Here is a 22,731-nt window from a genome sequence, read left to right as displayed (position 1 = left end):
GTATACATTATTTTCACCAATGTTTTTCAATAACCACTCTCAATAATGTGCCATGTGAACTCCTCATATGAATAAGCTTTTGATGTGCCATATAAACTCCCCTTTATTAATCGATAGACAATGGTATTCAAGTTTTTGCGATAACCGATTGGATTTCTCTACCGTCGTCCATTTCGTATTGTTGTTTGAACGTGTTTGTGTGTAAAGATTTCGGATTTTGTCAGTGAATTACCTTATTTTACTATTTTTAATAATAAAATTATTTATCCAATAATAAATTAGTGATATTACAATAAAAACACAAAACCAATGCAGCACGTAATAGCGTAGTGATTTAAAATAATATACAAAATAAAATGAAGTGAAATTTTTCACAAGTAGGCCAAATCAAAATCAACATAAAAAAATACAAGGAGAACGAGAAATAACACACACATAGGCAATGCGATCTATCTAACCAGAGCACACACAACGTTTTATTAAAAAAAATTTTAGGAGGTGAAGCAAAAATACAAAAAGAAAAAACAAAAGTAAACGATGAAAAAATTACACACAAAGAAGAATGATGAAGAAATCTGAAATCATCTAGTAAGTTAATTTGTGTATATTGAGGGGAAACAAAAATAACAAAATACCAACAAGATAATAACAAAAAAGTGTGATGTTTAGTTTAAAACAAAACTTGGGAAATGGCTAAATGCAAGTACATATCTTAGAAAAGTCTATGACAATTTCCCAATTTCTTTGTTCTCTGCTTTCATGGACGTTAACGTCAATCTTTTTTTTGACGTTTGCGTTTGTCTCGACAAAGGAAATAAAAAAAGTTTAACGGGTCGAAACCGAGAGAGAGAACATCAGCACTCAGTTCTGTTGTCTGTTCAGTCTGCTTCTTCTTTTTTACGTTTTAAGATGTGTTTTCGGCGAGTTTGGTGATTCGGCTAAACGGAACGGGAGAAACGGAAAAAATGAATCAATGAAGAATCTTTTTGTGTTTAAAAGATGGCAATTTTTGCTTAATCATGGCAAATCAAGTGAAATTTTGTTAAAAAAGTTATAAGAAAATAAATTTATAACCAAAATAATAGTTTGCCCAAATAAAGATGAAGATGTAGATAAAAAATGAGTGAAATAAAAAGAATAAGTCGTGATTTTTTGTTGTTTAAATAAAATTAAGAAAATCGTAAATTTGAGTATTTCTGCAACAAAATGTGTTTAAACATTGAAAATCATCATAAGAAGGCCTCTAAAAAAGACTTGAATTATTTTAATCGTAAATATATAAAGACTTCCAATAAACGCCCTGCTGCTACAACTACTGCTTTTTGGTCGTCATCTCCTTCGTCGCCGTCGTCGTTGTGCTGGTTTTTGTGAATTTTAAAGAGTATATCTTACAGATGCAAACGACGAACAAAAAAAATGAATTCAATTTAAAACCTATGAATTTAAGTGAAAACCCACAAATAGCAACAAAAAAATACTACACAAACGAACGGGAAAAAATCAACGAAAAAATTTCTCACCAGCCAACCTCCTAAGTGAAAGAAGAAAATACTGGTTTCCTTTTTTCAACGTAATAGTCGTTGTTCGTGTAGACGTCGTCGTTGTTGCTGTTACTGGTGTGTGGTGGCCGCCGCCACCGTCATAGTCAGTCGTGTGCTGTTATTGTTGCCTTTTTTACAATTACCAGAGCCAACCAGCAAACAAACAAGAAGAAGCAAAATAAGGGGGAGCAGCAGAAAAACAAGTTGGGGAAAAAAGAGAAACACACACTCGCACTTACTCATCCATAAATTAACTGCGTTTATGTAGTAGTAGTTGTTGCTATTATTTTATTTATAATACAACAACAACGACTAACGCCCGCTGAGCACCAATGCTGCTAGCTGCCTTAGCAGAAACTTAAAAAATAACCCCGCGCTAAAAAATAACATAAGACTACGAAAAGAAAGTGGTGAAACTTCTTTTTTGTTGTTGTCAACACAGACATCTTTGGAGAGACACTTTTGCAGCAGGCAGCTAAACAACCAACCAAACAGCCAGCCTGCCTGAAAAGATAGCCTGATCTTCTTCGTTCATTGTCGCCTTCTTTCTTCTTTTTGTAGTGGTGGTGGTGATGGTGGTTGTGGTGGAATAGATACTGTTTTACCCCAAGAACAAGAGCAACAACAACTATAAAAAAACGCCTCCAGCAGTTGTTTGTTGGTTCCCTCTTCTTGACCAGACAACAACAAAACAAAGCAAAAAACAAGAAGGGGGCTAGGCGTATGCATTTTTAAAAGGATTTTATTCACACACAATAATTTAAGGTAAGTTACCTAGTACCACCAGTGGAATTTTATATGCATTATCATTATATCTTCTAGTTAGGTAGTTGTCTATGATAAGTCTGTTTTTCAAATAATATTTGTTTAAAGTCCCGGCTTTTTACTTCCTCATAATACTTACAATCTTTGAAATCTTTTTTATATACTTAACTACCTTCTTTGTACCTGTCGGATATTCTCTGCCGCTAGACATTTTTTTTTCGCTGCCTCTGTTGGCTTCGTAGTTGACATTGTTTTATTTCATTTAATTGTTATTGTGTTGTTTTCTTTTTCTTGTTGTAATACATATCTCTTTGGTTTATTACATTTGTGATGACAATGGGGAGAGAGATAAACACAGCGACAAACACACATTCATATGCCGTAATGCATTCATGCATGTGTCTGCCTTTCTATCTATCTCTATTGGAGACACGAGTACACATGTTTGATTTGTTTTGATAGGTGTTTATTTAGATTTCTTTTTGTTTCGTTTTTTTGGTGCCACAGTGACTTAATTTAATGAACAACTTAGTAGATAGTTTCCCTATGTTAATTACTCTAACAATAAGTGATTATTATTGTGAGAAGTATTTAATTAAATTTTAGAGTATTTTACCCTCCTCTCTCAGTCAAGACTCAAGAAAGAGAAAATGCAGCAAGTTAAATTATTAATCCGATCAAGTTTTTTTATTTGTCTGAGAATAAGAGTGACTTAACACTTAGTACTTTATAGTCTCTCCATAGCAGTGCCGACTAAAGAGCAGAATGTTGTCTATTGATATGTTGTTCCGTTATATGAGTGATTTATTAAAATCTAATCTGACAGTGTATAAATGGCAAAGCAGCAACATTTTATTAAATATGTAGGTCACAGTTGGAACATTAGCAGAAGCAGAAAAATAGCAACAATAAACTTAATTTTTATTTATTCATTCATAGATATGGGTGTTTACCGGGTAAATACCCAATAAATAAATTTTTTGGGTATTTTTAAATTTTCAGATACTTTGGTAATGAAATCGATTTTCAAAAAAATATTTCATAATTTCGTATTCTCTGTATATAAACCTGATCTCCTGATCTCATAAAATCAGAACTTAGTTATATATAGCCGATATATAGACCGATCTCAAGACTGAAAGTATTGAGGCAATAAATTTGTAATTTTCCGTCCGATTGCGATAAAATTTGGCACAGTGAGTTCTGGTAGACCCCTATCCATTCCTGTGAAATGTGGTCCAGATCGGACCATATTTGGATATAGCTGCCCTTAAACCCCCCGATCTCCCGATAGAGTGTATAAAGGCCATAAAAGATCCATTTATTACCCGATTTCGATGAAAATCGGCACAGTGAGTTCAGGTAAACACCTGAATTATAAATATCCAGCTTTCGGGTATTTACCCAATCTACCGGGATAAATAACCAAAAGGTATTTACCCATCGCCCATCTCTATTCATTCAGAAGATGTAACAAAAAGCCACAAAAATTGCCAATGTTGATGTTGTTGTTGTAGTAGCAGTGTGTTATACACTGGCGCGGCATCCCTTGCAGATGAAGAACTCCATCGGGTCAATTCGGTACGTACAACCGGCTGCCATGGGATTGGCCAATGTAGATGATAACAATGGGCTGTTCATTAGGGTGTTTTACAATTAATCTCATATATAAAAATCAATTTGTGTTTGTTTGTAGGTTTGTTTGTTTGTTTGTGTGTTCCTTATAGATTCAGAAACGGCTGAACTGATTTTCTTCAAATTTTCACAGATGGTGCATAATGATCCCGTGGTGAAAATAGGGTACTACATTTTTTGATATCTGGAGGGGGGCCGAACCCTCCCCCTTACCCTAATTTTCAGAAACGCCAGATGGGTGGTGCGATTTAAGCGAAATTTTGTGTGCTCTCATATAGTACCCTAAAAATAAAAATTTGGCATCCAAATTTCGGATGGGGTACCTAAGGGGGCCGCCCCACCCTCAAACCTACCAAACATATCTTTAGACCAATCACGACAGTATGGGACTCACATGAAAGGTATTTAGGATAAGAAAACGTATCTGATGCCCAATTGTCGGACCAAGTGTTAGGGGGAACACCCCAATCCCCAAAATGGACATATTTACCGACCATGGCAATATGGGACTCAAATGAAAGGTATTTGCGAATAGAATACGATTCCAATATCGAAATGTGGGACCACGTTTCTGGGGGACCACCCCTTCCCCATAACACCCCCCAAACTGGACTTATTTACTGACCATGAGAATATGGGGCTTAAATAAAAGGTATTTGTGGGACCAAGTGTTCGGGGGCCGCCTCTCCGCAAAACATCTCCAAAGGGGACAAATTTACGACCATAGCAATATGGGGCTCAAATGAAAGGTCTTTGGGAGCACGAATCTGATATCAATATTCGGGAAAAGTGTGTATGGGGCCACCCCATCTCTAAAACACCACCCAAATAGGAGGCATTTGCTGACTATTGCAATATGAGGCTCAAAAAAGAGGGTTTTAAGAGTAGAACACAAATTCGATATATATTTTCAAGGCCAACTCACTGAGTGGCCGCCCATCCACACCCCCAAGCCGGTATACCAACTATGGAAATATGGGGCTCAAATTAAAGGTATTTGGGAGTAGACCACGCATCTGATATCAACATTAGGAACCAACTGTCTAGGGGACTTCCCACCACCATTAAACCCCAAATAGGACATATTTGCTCACCAAAACAATGTGGGTCTCAAAGAAAGTGGAACTAAAAATTTTTATTTAGGAGAAGAATACGAATTTGGTATCCAAATGTAGGACCATGTATTTAGGGCATCACCCCTTCCCCAAAACACCCCCCAAGGGGTAAACATTTTTCGACCAAGCCAATGTGTGGCTGATAATCTGTTTTGGGGCCATGTGATTGGGGGGCGCCTCATCGTATAAACTCCCCTAAAACAATAGCAATATGGGGTTTAAATAAATGGTATTTGAGAGAATAGCACTATGCTGATATTTTTTCAGGGCCAAGTATCTGGGAGACCACCTAACCCCCGAAAACACCCCTAAATCAGACATCATGAGAATATCGGGCTTAATTTCGGATGTAGGGTGTGGGGGGAGGGGTGGGATTAAGATAAAGGCACTTATATTGTTAAACTGTTATGCGACACCAAAGGCCTTCAGACCCATAAGCCTCACGTCCTTTCTACTCAAAACCATGCAACCTATTGTGGACACCATGATAAAGAGTAGGACATTCATCTCAAATACACACAGCATGCCTATGTCAAGGGAAGGTCGGTGGAGACTGCCAGGTTGCACGAGGTTGTGCAAAAAATAGAAGAATCCTTCGATGCCAAAACGTACACACTGGCGGTATGCATTGACATCGAGGGGGCTTTAACAATGTGCGGACCGACACGCTGATCCAATCCTTATTGAGGATGGGAGCAGCTCATACCAATGCGGTTTAATCGAGGCGACGATAGGAAACCTGGAAGGAAGGGGAGAGGTTTCCGATCAGATACCTGAGGTGAACTTTGAAGTCGAGTGCGAGGCCCTGCTGCCATCGGCGCAGTCTTGGATTGACGGAACCCTAGTATTGCCATCTAGAACATTATGTTACACGGATGGATCAAAGCTAGTGGACGGAGTGGGCCTGGGGGTTTACATTGAAAACCCAGGGACTGACATCTGTTTTAAACTGCCTGACCATAATACGGTCCTGCAGGCGGAGATCCGGGCGATCACGGAATGCGTGAAGTGGTGTGATACTAACGCGAGGACGTCGAGTCTGAACATCTTTACCGACAGTAAAATTGCCATAAGGGCAATAACAACCAGGACGGTAAGGTCACGAACAGTCTTGCAGTGTAAAAAGGAGATTAACGCCTTCTCCCAGGATGGGAAAATCCGCATCGTTTGGGTGCCGGGCCATAACGGAGTAAGGGGAAATGAAAGGGCAGACGATTTGGCGGTGAAGGCCAGAGGACTGCCGTCAATAAACTGGGTTAACCCGAAGCCTTTCGGGTCGACGCAGTCCGAGTTAAGGGAGTGGGCGACGAATGCACATGCAACATTGTGGAAAAGCGAAACGGTCGGTAGGACGGCAAAAATCCTATGAGGGGATCCAGTTCGTGAGAAGACGAAACTATTACTGAAAGGAAGCAAAAAGGAGGTCAGTATAGCTATTGGTATCATAACGAGACACATAGGACTACGAGCTCTTTTTGTGCTTTGCATATATTTTTCAATATGAATTTCAAGGAACATGTAGATTATGCTTGCAAAAAATAAATTTTTTTCTGGAGAATAAAAATTCAAATATCGATGGCAACTGCTATAAATATTTACAACACGATGATTAAACCAAATTTTGTGTTTGGATCTACTACAATATAATATATCAGGGATGATAATTTTGACACTTTGGTACTTTTTTTGATACTTTTTAAACATCAAAAGGACCAAGGATTTTTAAGAAGAAAGGTATCGTATAATGGCGAAAAGAATTTACTTTTTAATTTAAAATGTTGAAAGAATTGTATATAAAGTATATAAAATACTAATAAAAAATAATAATGTTAAAAACTAGTAAAAGCATGCGTTGGGCCGGGCCGAATCTTATAAACCCTCCGCCATGGAGTGCTTTTGTCAAGTTCTTCGGCCGATATATTTTATAGACAACATTTCAGCAAAATCGGATAAGTATTGCTTCCTCTAGATGTAGAAGAAGCATAATCGGGAGATGGGTTATAAATGCGCCCTCTAGAGGCTTAAGAAATCAAGATCCGACATTGGTTTATATGGGAGTTATATCAGTTTATGAACCGAGCATAGCTCAATGCTTGGCACTGTTGTTTACCAAAACACTTCATGCAAAGTTTCAGCCAAATTGGATAATAATTGCGCCCTCTAGAGGCTCACGAGGTCAGGATCCGAGATTGGATCATATGGCAACTGTATCAGGTTTGGAACAATTCGAGTTATACTTAGCACAGTTGTTGGTGGTCAAACCAAAGACTTCATGCAAAATTTCAACCAAATCTTATAATAATTGAGACTTCTAGACGCTCACGAAGTTAGTCTCCGAGATCGGATCATATGGGATCTATATCAGGTTATGAAACGATTCGAGTCATACTTAGTTGTTGTTGATAGTCAAACCAAAACACTTCATTCAAAATTTCACCCAAATCGTATAATATTTGAGCCCTCTAGCGGGTCAAGAAGTCGAGTTCCGATATCGGTTTATATGGGAGCTATATCAAGTTATGAACTGATTTGAAATTTACTAGGCAGATTTTTTAGAAATCAAACCAAAATATTTCACGCAAAATTTCAGCCAAATCGGATAAGAATTTAGTCCTTTAGAGGCTCAAGAAGTCAAGATCCAATATCGGTTTGTATGGCAGTTATACCCAAACATGGACCGATTTGGCCCATTGAAAATCCCAACCGAACTGCACCAATATGAAGAATTTATACTAAATTTTAAGCACCTATCTTCACACCTTCAAATCGACTCAGAATGTCGGGACGATCAGGAATATATTGGGTTGCCCAAAAAGTAATTGCGGATTTTTCATATAGTCGGCGTTGACAAATTTTTTCACAGCTTGTGACTCTGCTATTGCATTCTTTCTTCTGTCAGTTATCAGCTGTTACTTTTAGCTTGCTTTAGAAAAAAAGTGTAAAAAAGGTATATTTGATTAAAGTTCATTCTAAGTTTTCTAAAATATGCATTTACTTTCTTTTAAAAAATCCGCAATTACTTTTTGGGCAACCCAATATATGCAGACATTTTTTGAGGTTATAAGTACTCGGAACGTTTTGACATACGAGCGCTATTTGTGTTGTTTACAGTAATTTAAAAGATTCATCTCGCCCAAAAAATGGAATTAAATCGTGAACATTTTCGTGCGATTATTTTTTTCAACTTTCGCCGTGGATTATCTCAACAACAGTGCATCGACTTAATTCAATTTTTGGCGATGAAACTCCATCAAAAACCAGTTTTTAACGAAGGTATGGTGAGTTCAACCGAGGTCGTAGTTCACCTCAAAACGAATTTCGTGAAGGTCATCCAAAATCAGTTGTTTTTCTAAAAACCATTGATGTTGTGCGCCAACTGATATTGCAACATCGTCATGTGAGCTATCGTGAGATCGAGACTACCTTAGGCAATAGTGAGACCAGCATACATTCAAAATTGCATGAACATTTAACCTTAAAAAGATTTGTTCGAGTTGCTTCTCACACAATTTGTCATTCGTTAAAAAAAAGGCTCGTGTCGATTGGTCAAAAGAAATGCTCCGAAAATACGAAGCAACTGCATTTTTGAGCACTCATAACATCGATTTGATGAGTAATCCGCCGTATAGCCATGACTTGGCACCAAATGACTTCTTTTTAGTCGTGATTATTTTCTAGACGTAAAAAAATAAAATGGGAGGTCAAAAGGCAATTCTCGTATATGGCAAATATGTTCAAGATTCCTGAAACATAATACTGATTATTTTTTTTATTTGTAGAGCGAACCTCCGATTTAGCTGAAATTTGATATGTGGATGTGGGCTGACCCCTAGGAACACGAGTCTGAAGTCCTTTTTTGAGGCAAAGGCCGTGGTCCCCAATGGAAGTGCCCCATCAAACGTTGTAGCATGCAACTTTTGGTTGTACCTAAAACTGAAATTAAAAAAAAAAATCAAACTCAAAATGGTCTGGGAAGGAAAGCCTAGCGGTGGGTTCTTGCTGCCTTCCATCCTACAGCTGCTACTGTTTAAAATGTAGATAGTAAGCGTGCTTCAAATTTAAATGAAAAAGAAAGCTAGAAAATAGGACACAACAGACACTTCAAAACGATTTCTATCCTAACGATTGCGTGCATTTGGGTGGTACTGCGCACAGCTCGCCCATCCTGTTCATCAGTTACACCTCGATAAATTCGTAGATGAACCCACTTTTGTTCTCTCGCCATTATATCCGGCTGCTTAGAGGAAATCTGACAATTGGTTTAAAAGCTCAGCATTTCATTGCAAAATTAAGCATTTTATTAAAACAATTAATTTTCTTATCTTATCTTACAAAATATCACTCAAAATTACAGAAACTCAAGAGCTTAAGTAAAGTGGACAACATTTTCTAGACCTTCTTTTTGTTTTCTTTTTTTCCTTCTTATTATAAGACCGTACAATTTCAAGCCTGGGATTAGTTGGTCAGACTCAAGATTATCAAAAAGCTATCCACAGGTCGGATAATCGGATTATAAATGTGCCTTTTATGGGGCCAAGAGTTTAACTTAAGAGATCGGTCTATATGGCAGTTATATCCAAATCGGAACCGATCTGGGATAAATTAAAGAAGGATGTCTAAGGCCCCAACACAATTCTCTGTCCCCGATTTCGGCGAAATCGGACAATAAATGCACATTTTATGGGGCTGAAACCTTAAATCAAGGAGATCGGTCTATATGGCGTCTATATCCACATCTGAACCGATCTGGGCCAAATTGAAGACATTTGTCGGCGTCCCTATCCCAACTCACTATTCCAAATTTCGGCAAAATCGGACAATAAAAGCGCCTTTTGTGGGCCCAAAACCTTTAATCGAGAGATCGATCTATATGGCAACTATATCCAAAGCTGGACTGATCTGAGCCAAATTGATGGCGAATGCTGAAGAACCCAACCCAACTCACTGTCTCAAATTTTGGTAAAATCGGACAATAAAAGCGCCTTTTATGGGCCCAAGACCTTTAATCGAGAGATCGATCTATATGGCAGCTATATTCAAATCTGAACAGATCTGGGCCACATAGAAGAATGATATCGAAGGGCCTAACACAACTTACTGTCCCAAATTTCGGCGACATCAGAAAATAAATGCGCCTTTTATGGGTCCAAAACCTTAAATCGAGAGATGGGTCTATATGACAGCTATATGCAAATCTTGATCGATCTATGCCAAATTGCAGAAATATGTCGAGGGGCTTAACTTAACTCACTGTCTTAAATTTCGGCGACATCGGACAATAAATGTACCTTTTATGAGCCCAAAACCTTAAATCGAGAGATCGGTCTATATGGCAGCTATATTCAAATCTGGACCGATCTGGGCCAAATAGAAGGATGATATCGAAGAAGAATTTCGGCGACATCAGACAATAAATGCGCCTTTTATGGGTCCAAAACTTTCAAACGAGAGATCGATCTATATATCAGCTATATCGAAATGTGAACCGATATGTGCCATGTTGCACAGTATGTCGACTGGCCTAACACAACTCACTGTCCCAAATTTCTGCAAAATCGGATAATAAGTGTGGGTTTTATGGGCTTAAGACCCTAAATCGGCAGATCGGTCTATATGGGGGCTATATCAAGATAGATAAAGATTCTGTGCAAAGTTTCAGCTCAATATCTGTAGTTTTAAAGACGTAGCGTGATCGTCATAGATTTTTACGCTGATCAAGAATATATATATTGGGTTGCCCAAAAAGTAATTGCGGATTTTTTAAAAGAAAGTAAATGCATTTTTAATAAAACTTAGAATGAATTTTAATCAAATATACTATTTTACACTTTTTTTCTAAAGCAAGCTAAAAGTAACAGCTGATAACTGACAGAAGAAAGAATGCAATTACAGAGACACAAGCTGTGAAAAAATTTGTCAACGCCGATTATATGAAAAATCCGCAATTACTTTTTGGGCTACCCAATACTTAATAGGGTTGGTCAAAAATGGATATTTCGATGTGCTGCAAACGGAATGACAAAATGAATATACCGCCATACTTTGCTGGTGTGTATTGTAAAATGAAAGAGAAATTTAATTATAAATATTTAATTGTAAACTCGAAAAAAAATATGAGGTGGACAGACAGGTTGGGAATCCCTGTTTTTATATAAAGGCACATAAGAAATGTGTGAAATGTGTGACAACAGATGTTGAGTTCAACGCTTGATAGGTGGTAAATAGTGCTGTGTAATGAAACAGTGGCTATGTACGCAGGTATAAGCTTGCCGACTTGTGTGCAAGTTATACAAAAACAATAAGTAACTGGGTCCGCTTTGTAACAACAACAAGGAAAAGAGATCAAATTCGTATTTCACATAAAATCAATTGAACCGAAGCTCCAATAAAAAAAAGCGCGGATGTTCTATGCTTGTCAAACTATTGCTTCATGCATCTCTCAACACGGGTTCGAGATGTCTGTCGACAAAAGAAGTGAGCGAGGCAATTCAGCAGCGCTGAATGCTAGAAAACCCCGTATTTTAAACATGTTGGCAAAAAGCGAGAGTTATGATTTTTTTCTATTATTTTAAGTACAAAATAAATTTGCATTTGATTGCCTACGAGAAGTAAAAAAAAAAATACAACAATTTGACAAGACGGTAGCGGTATACCGTCTTGCAGTGTAGAACACAGTAATGCAATTTAGGATTTGCTCATTTACTGTCAATGCGCGGAAATCAAATACAAAATTGACCATCCAAGAACAATTTGCACTTACCCGTTTCCATAATTCAACGATGAAAGGCCCTCCATGGGGACGACTGGGAATTAATTACGTTCAGAGAGACTAGTTCTGCGTGGACGATGCCAGTGCAGTGAGCCAAAGATGCGATTCAGCAGTGATCTTTCTGAGAGAGAGAGAGAGACTCAAGAGCTCCAACCGAACTTATGTTGAGAAACCCATCACAAGAACGAGATGAAACAAATAAGATGGAAATGAAATCTCTTGTAAAATCCAAACATTTTAAAACGTCGGCCATGCAAAATGAATAGTCACACAGGCACCGGTAACCTCACGCAAGAAAGGCTTTGGATAAAGGATTTTAGGAATCCTTTATCCAAAGCCTCTCTTTTTTCCTTAAAGTCGCACCGAGAAAAACAATTGTGCACACTGAACCAAAATGCCTGGTCTCGGGAATAAAAAACATTTAGACATAGGTGATTTCACAGCCAACAACCAAAAACTCAATAGGGAATAAAATTGTGAAACACCCGCCAAACGATAATTTCCAAAGAGAACACAATCACAAAAAATATCGCAGTTTAGATTGATGCGAACTTGTTAAAAGTCTAACTGGAATGCATGTAATATACCCTTTTACCTATAGATATAACCTCGGTTTGTACAACATAACGGCAGGTCTATTGTATTTTTTTTTTATATACAAGATCTGTATAGCATATTAGTTATAAAAACCTACTTTTTTCAAAGAGACACAACATCCCTCTTGAACCACAGGGACATGCATCCCAAAATGCACTCTTGGCCAAACGCATGAAGTTGCAATCGGGAACGCAACCATTAAGATCCTAAATCGGTGCCTACTTTTCAGCGCTCAAATAATCAAAGCCGAGATAAAATTACATTTTGCTAAACCAAAAATGGAATCCAATATTTCAAAGTAGACATGCACACATCTACAAGCGCCACTACAACGCTGCTTATCGAACGATAGGTATTAACTAATAAATTACAAATATGAAAAATAATGTCTAGAACCTGGACCCGTGAAGGATCCAAAGGGTCTTGAGATAATGAACCACTCAACTTAGGCAATATGTATCATCATGTTAATCATTTCGTTCGATTGTCCATTTTCCGATTTTTAACGAACTTCTGTGTGCCTTGAAAAATTTCCATTAATTTTTTTTTGTTGAGTTTTTGCTTTTAGAGAGCTGTTTACTTTGAAGAAAATTAAATAATTACCGACACCTAAAGCTTGATACTTGCTGCCAAGTTTTGAGAGCAAAAAACATTTCCCTATTATTTCCATCCTCTTTGAGGACTGATAAGATAATAAGGCCATATCTTGATACCATCCGATCTTCACATTTAACTTCTTCACTTCACAAAAAGTGTATTTTGCCACGAATACAGGACTCCTTATGAATTTTTGTCCTTTTTAGAGCCTATATTTAACCCTATATTTACTCCCTATATACCACAAATCTGAATTAATTTGAGCATAACTGCCGTAAAAGTCAAAAGTTCCGATTTTTAAATTGATGTGCCGAAATTGCCGATTTTTTCTTAAAATGTATTGATTTTCTTCCAAATTAATCTGGCAGCACTGTTTGTATGCCTCCTTTCTGGCAACTGCACAGAAACCCATTATCCAAAATGTTCCTCTTTAATTTCAATCATCTTTGATTTGATATGCTTGGATTGGCAAACATCCGTAACGGAATGATTATGAGCACCACACTGGTTGGAACTCTGAGCTCCGATTTGTCATCACCGGAACCACAGCTGGAACTACCGGGTACATCCACATGTTGCGGATAGAGGAATGCTTCGTACACGGAGTAGCTGCACTCGCGGACAATCAGCGATATCGAGTGGAGAGTGTTAGTGAGAAGTCGGGAGGCACCGACTCTTGCTTAACTACTGAGTCCCTTATACCAATAAAGCTGAATTAAAAGTTAAAATGTGCCTTCGAAATCAGTAATTTCAGAACACTAGATCACGGAGATGGGTGGTGCGATTTAAGCTCTCATATAGTACCCTAAAAATAAAAATTTGGTATCCAAATTTCGGATGGGGTACCCAGGGGGGCCGCCCCACCCCGAAACCTACCAAACATGTATTTAGACCAATCGCGACAATATTGGACTCAAATGAAAGGTATTTTGGATAAGAAAACGTATCTGATGTCCAATTGTCGGACCAAGTGTATGGGGGACCATCCTAACCCCCAAAACACCCCTAAATCGGACATATTTACCGACCATGGCAATATAGGACTTAAATGAAAGGTATTTATTTGCGAGTAGAATAGGATTCTAATATCGAAAGGTGGGTACACGTTTCTGGGGGTCCACCCCTCTCCCATAACACCCCCTAAACTGGACTTATTTTCTGACCATGAGAATATGGGGCTTATATGAAAGGTATTTGAGTGTAGAATTCGATCCTGATATCCCAATATGGGACCAAATGTTTGGGGGGTCGCCTCTCCCCAAAAACATCGCCCAAAGGGGAGAAATTTACGACCATGTCAATATTGGGCTCAAATGAAAGGTCTTTCAGAGTAAAGCACGAATTTGATATCAATATTGGGGAAAAGTGTCTACGGGGCCAACCCATCCCCACAACACCACCCAAATAGGAAGTATTTGCTGACTATTGCAATATGAGGATTTTTAGAGAAGAACAAGAATCCGATATATATTTTCAAGGCCAACTCACTCAGTGGGCGCCCATCCCCCAAAACACCTGCCAAGTCGGTCATGTTTGCCGACTATGGATATATGGGGCTCAAATTAAATGTATTTGGGAATAGACCACGCATCTGATAACAACATTAGGGACCAACTGTCTAGGGGACGTCCCACCACCATAGGACGTATTTGTTCACCAAGACAATTTGGGTCTTAAAAAGAGTGGAACTAAATATTTATAGTTTTTAGGGCCAATACCCCAAAACGGACATATTTGCTGACTTTTGCAATAAGGACTTTAAATGAGATTAGATAACGAATTTGATATCCAATTTTGAGGTCAGTGGAAATATGGGACTCAAATAAATGATGTATAGATATATGAGAATAGAGCACGTTGCTGATTTATTTTCTGATTAGTGTTTGGGGGACCACCCCAATCCTCAAAACATCCTTAAATCGGGCATGTTTACCGATCATGTCAATGTGTGCAAGAATTGATACCCACTTTCGGGACCAGTTTTCTGGCGGTCTACCCCTTTCCCAAAATACCTCACGAACAGCAATTTTTTGCTGACCATCGCAATATGGGGCTCAAATAAAGGTATTTGAAAGTAGAATACGAATACGAATTGGAGGGTAGAGCAAGAATTGATACCCACTTTCGGGACCAGTTTTCTGGCGGTCTACCCCTTTCCCAAAATACCTCACAAACAGCAATTTTTGCTGACCATCGCAATATGGGGCTCAAATAAAGGTATTTGGAAGTAGAATACGAAATTCATATCCAATTGTAGGTTCATGTATTTAGGGCATCACCCCTTCCATAAAAAAAACACCCCCAAAGGAAAAAAAATTTTTCGACCATTCCAATATGTTGCTCAAATGAAAGGTATTTGAGATTAGAAAACGAATTTGATAACCTATTTTGGGGACGCCTCATCCTGTAAACTCCTCTTAAGCCAATGGCAATAAGGGGATTAAATGAATGGTATTTTAGAGAAGAGCACGATGCTGATATTTTTTCAGGGCCAAGTATCTGGGGGACCACCTCTCCCCCGAAAACACCACTAAATCAGACATCATGAGAATATCGGGCTGAAATAAAGTATTTTAAGAATGGAGTACACCTTACATCCAATCTTAAATTCGTAGACCAACAAAGATCATATGGGATTCAGATAAAGGCAATTAAATTGTTTAACTGTTAGTCGAGCTATATACTATTTTCGTAGCATGGTATTTCACTAAACGCTCATTAATTGTCGAAAATAAATATTCCAAGGAAAATTTTATTCCTTATAAAGTAAAAGAAGGCGCAGCGGAGCGGGTTCGGGTCAGCTAGTATATATATATATTCTATGATATATATTATTATTTTCTATGTGATGTTATTATATTCTATGCGATATTAGTAATCGAAAATTTCATTGACCAGGCAGCACACCTTCCTTAGGTTATGCCCGGAAATCTGGGCATCCTGCACGTTGTATTAGCATTAGTCAAGGTTACCTGAGCGCATGGTAGAAAAAGATGTTCCTGCCATAATGTTCGGACTGTCGGATTTGGGGGAAGTGGTTGACTAAATTCTGAGTATATATGTTCCCGGTTGATCTGTGTTCTGTTGCTAGCGAGTTCCTCGGTGACTATATTACTTACCACACATTCATAGGCCTTCCCATTGTCCGGAGAAGCTTGTTGCGGTCGATGACATGCTTCATTCTCAAAAGTTCGGAATTTAAAGCCTTCACATACGCTTGACTGTTGACATGTTGTTGTTGCCTATGAAGGACTTTGTCAGGTCAATCGGGTACGTACAACCGGCTGTCATGGGCTTGTTGATTTTTAAAGTAGAATTTACTTCTATCTCGAATTAGCTCGCTAGAGCCTGTGTACATTACAGGGCCTGTATAACGCATTAATATATAGGAACATATTAAAAACTCCTGATAGCTCTTTCCATGATCCGGGGGTACTCTTTGAATTTAATGACAAGGCTTCAATTGTATATGACCAGCATCCTAGGGCTCTTAGCTTCGTTTGAATGTTAACATTGTTCGTGATGGTCTGACCGGATATTCGCTCCTTAATAGAAATCATCTCCCGAGCCATCAAAATTCGGAATACCCATCTAAAAATTGCTGCAGCCGTGGGAGAGTCGTCGGGAAACTTAAAACAGACTTCTGCTCATATGGCTTCTGATATCTTGGACTCTTCGGCGCAATTAGGCCCCCATTCGATAACGGCTTAAAATTTACAAATATTGGTAATAATTGATTTTCTTTTTGATAACTCATCCTTTTGGATAATGATTCGTCAGTTTTTAACAGTAGTTGCAATTAGTTATGGACGGCTTTTCAAGCCATCACCTGATTGCAACTTAGAAAATTTGTGTGACACCTATAAAAAGTTTTGGTCAGATATTTAGCTTTAGGGAGAAACCTAATGAACCATTTCCGTTATTTGTTTCCCTCATACCTTGAAATAAAAAAAATAAGCTAAAAAAAGAATAGAAGATGTGGTAAATATGTATGTATGCTTGCTACCCATTGTGTTTTCTGTTCCAAGAGTCTTTTGTGCAAAAGTAATAAAAACCCCTAAAGGATTTTATTTCATTAGTATATAATTTGCTACGCATCCTCTTGCTACTCGCCCCCTCCTTTCACATTACGGGAACCGCCTAAACTAGCGAAAATATTGCAGCGGCGGCAACGCCAGCAAAAACGGAAAAAGCACAGAAAATGAAAACCTAAAATTATTTTTCGTTGATTTTTTGTGTGCTGTGGCGTTTTTGGCCTTAATTGTTTTGCCCTGACCTCATTTGCTACTCTACCGTAAGTTTTTATAAGTGTGTGTGTGTCGGTTGGTTGTTTTATATGCCAAACTGGCTGTATGTATGGACGACTGTCTGTTTGTTAAACTGAATCAGAGTGGTGAGAGAGTAGGTATGTGAGCGGCATATAACTTTATTATATTTATTTTATTTGTAGACTATTTTGCTTTATCGCTTTGCCGTCTTGTTACGATGAGATTCCTTCGTTTTGTTACAACAAGCAGTAGCAGCAGCAAAAAAAGAAAAGTGGAAAGAGTCTTGTTGTTGTTGCAGGTTTTGTTATATAGGAAAAAAGAATGAATAAAAGAAAGGAGGGAAATGAAAGAAACTCTATTTAGGTCATAAATTACTTGTCGTCGCTTGAACATAGCTCGTTGTATGCTTACAAAGCACCAGCATGCTTATACAGTCATGTGCACATACATACATTGCTACATAGGCACATGTAAATGAAAACACGTTCAGACAAAAATCCAACAACCAAACATACACATATACGGATATTGCTACGGATATGTATGTAACATAGCAATGTGCACAACCATGCATATACATACGTAGATACATACATATGTACGTGCTTGCAGCCCCACATCTTACCACACCTCCTTCTTGCACATCCCACTTCTTTTACTCTCCTCTCCACACCACCCACAAAACCGCAACACTAGCTAACATGTGACATATAAACGCTTTTTTAAGCATGTCTATTTTGTTTTATTAGAAAGAAACAAAAAAAAAGAGAGCAGTAATGCGCCAGCCATACAGCAGCAAGCAAAAATTCATTCCGCTACTCCTCATAACAGATGTGAGTTGCGGCGTGCCATACTACACTGTGTGTGTATGGGGTATGGTGTGTTTGGGCTGGTGCTGTTACAAATGTACACATAATAGATCGGTTGGTGATCGTTATTTGCATTGGAGCATACACTTGGTCGTTTTGTTTTAAGAAATTGCCTTGGCTTGCCTTTGCTTTCATAACAAACATTTGGCAACGCTATCTATGTAAACATTTATGAACGATAACTTTTTTCTCATCGCTACTTGAAATCTTGTGATGGTTCTGATGCCTTATTATACCCTACACCACTACTGTGGTACAGGGTATTATAACTTAGTGAATTTGTTTGTAACACCCAGAAGGATGAGAGATAGACCCATTAATAATTATACCGATCGACTCAGAATCACTTTCTGATTCGATTTATCTATGTCCGTCTGTCTGTATGTCCCTGTTAATTTGTGTACAACATACAGGTTGCAACATTCATCTGATCGTTTTCAAATTTGGCACAAGCATTGTCTTGGGTCTAGAGACGAGACCTATTGAAATTGGAAAAAATTGGTTCAGATTTGGATATAGCCGCCATATATGTGTTTGTCCGATTTGGACTAAAATTGAAATAATTTATTCATTTACTAACCGATCTTCACAAAATTTGGCACGAAGTTTTCTCTTATAACTCTACTGATGAATTTCATAGAAATTTTTCAGTTTTAGATATAGCTCCCATATATATGTATCTTCCGATTTTCAATATTAAGGCCTTTGCTAATCCATTTATCAATCGATCTTCTGAAAAATTTGCACAACGATTTACTCTATGGCTCTTACAATATGTACGGATATTGATCGGAATCTACATATAAAATTTAAGCAAATTTTAAATTCGAAGACTTAGCCTACATATCCAATGTGGTTTAGGTTATCAAAACAAAGATATCCGCTTGTAATTTTGCACACAGATTTCTTATTGATAAAGTTCGTTGTACCGCATGCAATGCGAATGGACCGTATCGGTTCAGATTTGGATATACCTCCCAAATAAATTGTTCCTTCGATTTGATTATTAAGCCTCATGAACAGCGATGCCCATTCCTTTACGGTAGCGTTGATGGCAAGTCGCACGTATTCATACGGCCTTTGTTTCAGTCGTTGTTGAGACAGCAACGAATGAGCATGGGCATCGCTGCTCTATAAGCCCCAATTTTTGCTCGATCTGTCTCAAATTATGGCTTCCAACACTCGGGGTAAGCAGTGTTACCGTTGTGCGACTAAAGTTGGAATTCCGACCTTTTTTGAGTCAAATGACGTTTTGTGCAACGTAATTTTAAGTTTTGTGCAATCTTTTAATTTTTTTCCTTAATATCAGAAATGTACAATATCGGAGCAAACCTAAACCTCCCATAGTAATGTTTTTTAAAAATGACTCCTACATAATTTGTTCGTGGAGAGAAAAGCGCACTACGCACTTGTTTGAAAGGGGTTTCCAAGGGTTTCAATGATCGCGATTTGGTCCCTTTGCCAGAGGGCTCATCAGATTGCGATGCCACCGAAAGATTACATGCTTCCACCTACTAACTCATAGTGAGCAGTACAATGGCAGAAGCATGCCTTTCGGATAAAACATTGTGTCTTGTTAGTCAACATTATCTTATATCGCAAAAAGAAAAAAAATTAAAATATAACTGCCCAACATCTCTTCAAAAAGACATCTAACATCAACAACACAAAGCCAAAAATTGTTATCCAGACAAACTTCGTTTGCCATAGAATAACGTTTTAATATAAGCATTTCTGCATATTTTTTGAAGGTGCTATCCGTGCATTTGATCGTTTTTTGCGCTTTCTTAGTTTGGTCACAATATTTTTTTCATCTTGTTGGATTAAGCAACTTAGACTAATGTGTTTTCATTTCCTGCGTTTTTTTCAAAACAAAACAACAAAAAACCTTTAAAGAGTTTCAGCAATTGTGGTGTGTTAAATGCGCCAGGTGCCGGGTGCAATGATCGCGATTTCGCCCTTTGCCAGAGTGCTCAACAGATTGAAAAGACATCAAGAGATTACATGCTTCCACCTACTCGGTAATTAGTGAACATTTGGTCTTGTTGTTCAACCTTTTCTTATAGCGCAGAAAGAAAAAAATTAAAATATAACAGCCCAACATCTCTTCAAAAAGATATCCAACAATACACAGAAAGCCAAAGACTTTGTTTTATTAAAAAATCATCATTTAAAAAAAAGTACTGAGGGAGTGCTTAGGTTTTGGCCAATACTGTATATAAACGTAGACCGATTTGGTCCATTTATAATCCCAACCGTCCAACATCAATGAGAAGTACTTGTGTAAAATTTCAAGAAGTTAGCTTCACTCGTTCGAAAGTCACCATGCTTTTGAACGTACAGATTATCCTTTGGTGGAAGGTATACAAATTCTGATCTCTTACAACCCTTGTGTAACCATATGGCAACGCTCAGTTTTATCGACATAAAAAGGTCAAAACATATGAAATTTATCAATAAAAGTTTGCACAACTCTTAGAAACACATTCAAATCTTTCCAGAAAGCACGAAATTTTGCATAATTTATAAACAAACTCATATGAAAAACAAAACAGAGTAATATGAAACGAAAAAATACTTGACAATTTTTGTAACCCTTTCATTTTTTCATTTAAAATGGTTTCAAAATTGGCCTTTAACAATTTTGCAACCATTTTAAATGAGAACACATCACACGACTTAAATAAACGACCACTTGTTAGAAAGAGACATTTCTCATCTTTCAGCAACATTTTCTTAATAACTACAAACCGTTGGAATTTTACAATCTGAAAGCTGCGTGTACTTCTCCGTTGCTATATGGCAACACCAGGGCGATCCGGGTTAAATCTCATATAAACCGATCTTCCGATTTTCCATATTAAGACCCTAGAAGCCACAATAGTGACACGATTTGGCAAATATTTTGCACTTGTGTTCTATTTCGGTACGTAATGTACACATTGCCATTCAACTAAGTTTATTTGTAGAAATGTGCCCAAAATTTGGCCCGTCCGAACTTAGCATGTTTTTACTTGTTTCTTCCCTTGGTTCTCCGGCAAGGTCACTGGCTAAAAACCAAAAGTGGAAAGACCCATGAAAGTTGAAGACCTCAAATGCCACAAATAAGGGAATACCGAAGCAAACCATAAATGTAGACAAAAACAAGCTCATATTCTCAAGGTAGAGAACTGTCAGCTGATCCTAGTCTTGTTGTATTACAAGTAACAAATTGTCAAATGCAGACTGGATGCAGACTGTAACTATTTCATCAATAAGCATAAAGGCAAAGAGAAAGTTTTAGTTTTAAATCCTGATGAGAATAAGCTCACGTTTGCTGATTTTATAAAGGGGAAACAAATAATTAAGCCATAAAAGGGCCGATGTGTAATTTAAACCATGCCAACACGTCGCGTTTTTTTCCTCATTTCATTTCACATTTCTCAATTTTAGACTAACTCAATTTGAATCATAGAAAGATACACAATTTAGCAACGCGTTAAAGTTATACAAAATCAATACGAGCGCTTAAATTTTAACCACCCTTTAGAATCTAACCTAAGCTAACCATTTTTATCAGAGAGCATTACAGAAAAGAGAAAGTTTTAGTCTTAGATAAAAGATGAAAATATCTCCAACGTTTTTCATTTGTTCCTTTTATTTGAGTTTACAAATTTTTTCTTTGTCTGTTTTTTGTTTCTAAGTTTCTGCCCTCGGTTTTTTAACACTACACAAAACATTTTGACATTTGCGCTATAAAGAGTACGCCTACCTCAAATTCACCATTTTTTCACCATTCATATATACATATATGAAGCTGACAATATCTGTGGCCTTTGTTCTCTGACGCCTGATGTTTGAATTTCATCATGACCGATAACAGAACCTAAACGATGGTATCGTACAATTACACTTGTTATTGATTATTTTTAAAATTGTTTTGGGGTCAATGTAACCGTTGAGTAAATGGCAAGCACCTTGAAGAAAATTATTCAACTTAATAACGTAACAATATATTAAATATTCGCGACATATCTACAAGGAAAAGAAAAGGTTATTTACACAACGTTTTTCCTGTACATATAAATATATTGGTTTTTAATTTATCGAGTGAGGTTATTTTTTAAGGAATCAGTTATCACAAAAAAAGAATGAAACAAAAAATATAATTTGCGAATTAATCAATAAGTAGTTGATAGATAATAATGGCAATGCTTTTAAATGACGTTTAAAAAGTTCCAATGGCTCTCTTTACGAAAAACAATCGCTTTGCTCACATAGAGCAGATCAGCTGATAGCTTGCACTAAATGTGCACAACCTTTTATTAGAGTTATCTTAATTGAGTTCTAGTAGCTGAGAACGGTAACACTATTATCATTCTGCAGAGAAAGATAATTTCAAACTTTCAACTTTTATTGTTAAAATCTTATAAAAGAAAAATAACTACATATTAATTATTTCGTATACCAATATAGAACATCTTGATATTGAACGCAATACCATTATACGTCATTTATGATTTTTTTTTGTCGTGCTAGGTCATCAATGAGAAAGTAAACAATATAAAACATGTGAACAACAATAAGTGAAGAGAA

At 37.4% G+C, this 22,731-nt stretch overlaps 1 protein-coding gene across 2 annotated transcripts in view; it reads left to right on the top strand.

Moving 5' to 3' along the window:
• The first annotated feature begins 388 nt into the window (after window positions 1–388).
• The window catches only part of LOC106094987 (serine-rich adhesin for platelets), a 114,262-nt gene continuing 91,919 nt past the window's right edge, over window positions 389–22,731 (top strand). The window contains exons 1-2 of one of the 2 annotated variants that reach the window (XM_059360661.1): window positions 389–588; window positions 1,395–2,306. The gene's annotated coding sequence lies outside the window, so the exon portion shown is untranslated. The other variant, XM_059360660.1, reaches the window with a different exon arrangement.

Source organism: Stomoxys calcitrans, chromosome 1 (genome assembly GCF_963082655.1).
Source record: "Stomoxys calcitrans chromosome 1, idStoCalc2.1, whole genome shotgun sequence".
Classification (NCBI taxonomy): Eukaryota; Metazoa; Arthropoda; class Insecta; order Diptera; family Muscidae; genus Stomoxys; species Stomoxys calcitrans.
Note: the sequence above shows the minus strand (reverse complement) of the source record. Positions and strands in the feature narration are given on the sequence as shown.